The sequence below is a fragment of the Dipodomys ordii genome, unplaced genomic scaffold (genome assembly GCF_000151885.1).
Source record: "Dipodomys ordii isolate 6190 unplaced genomic scaffold, Dord_2.0 Scaffold89, whole genome shotgun sequence".
NCBI classification, from domain to species: Eukaryota; Metazoa; Chordata; class Mammalia; order Rodentia; family Heteromyidae; genus Dipodomys; species Dipodomys ordii.
The window spans coordinates 4,576,275-4,577,777 of record NW_012267305.1 but is presented as its reverse complement, the minus strand read 5'-3'; positions in this window follow the sequence as shown (position 1 = coordinate 4,577,777).

Genomic DNA, 1,503 nt, shown 5'->3' with positions numbered 1-1,503 from the left:
GCATTATTACAACAAACTGTATAGTATGATTTTGTAGTTACTTTGAGGAAGACTTTGGACTATAAATAGGGAATACATTCAAATGACTTAATCATAGCCAGGGAATTCCTGGCACTTGGAAGCTTTCGGAATGAATACTTATAATTCAAGCAGCATAACAAGGAACAGACAGTTCTGAGGCTTGCTTGACACAAGCAGTAAGAAGCAAAGGTCCAAACTTGAGCCTGAGTAGATGAAATCAATTTTCCTGTAAGCTCAGCATCCCCAAAATGGAGTCACATACATAAAATCACAAAAATGAGTGCAGCTTTCAGAATATACCTTCACTAGCTCTAAGTTTCTTATTTTTGCATGGTGAGTCTGTAGTTCAAAGAGCTAAGTGTGAACAGGAAGTAGGGGGGTGCAGTCAATGCAAAGGCCACAGGTTTTAGGGTGGTTCAGCCTAGATTTCAATCCTAGCACTGACATTTACCAGGAAGATTGTCTTGAATTAGTTATTTAATCTTGATGTGGCTCATTATTTTTTGCATTTCAAAACTAGAAATGATTACAGCGTGTTTCTCAGAAATTGTCAGGATGTATTGAGATTAGTTTATAAAGCTCTCAGTGTACATGTTGGCACAAAGTACCTATTGTTTATTAGCATGGTAACTATCATATGCTCCTGGCTCTGATACTTATGACCTTGGGTTTATACATTATATCTGTTCTCTCAGGCTGAGTAACCTCATTTATAAAACAAGTAAGTTGAAGTAAGTGACTTTAAAGAGACTATTCATTTCTAGGATTCTGAGCCTATAGTGTTTGAATGTACATTGGACCTTATATTTCTGATTTTGTTTCGGTATTACACCCTCTATGGCAGGAATGTTAATCTGTAGATAATGAAACGGAAGTTCTGATCAAGGTAGTCAAGTGGAAGTGAAGGCATCTCTTCTGCCTTCGTTTATATTGGGGTTTACAGTATTGCGATAGAGGGGTTATATCCCTAGTCCTAATCTACTGACCACACTCAGTGAAAACAAATTTGACCAGAAGCAAATATTAAAAAAAAAAACTTTTGTATTGCTGAGTAGCTTTAAGAATAATGGCTATCCTAGGGTATGCATTTCTCTGCAAGCCTTCAAAGGGCTACTAGAGTTAGTTCTATTAATCATAAGTCCTAAAGTTGGCTGACTTAATTGGCCCTGTACTTAGGACTGTACATTGTGTTATTTCCCTGACTTCTTCCAACAACTTTTTATCCCCATTTCATAGGCAAAGAAGGCTTCACATAGAAAAATAAAGCAACTTCTATTGATCTTGCTAGCTATGTCATTTGCCATGCAGAAGCTCTGCAACTTTATGAAATCCCATTTGTCCAACCTTTCTTTGATTTGCTGTGTTTCCGGGTCTCTATTCAAAAAATTTCGGCCTGAGCCAAGGAGACCTAGGGTTTCTCCTATTCCATCCTGTAATGTTTTCAGAGTGTCTGCTTTGACTTCAAGGTCTTTGATCCATTTG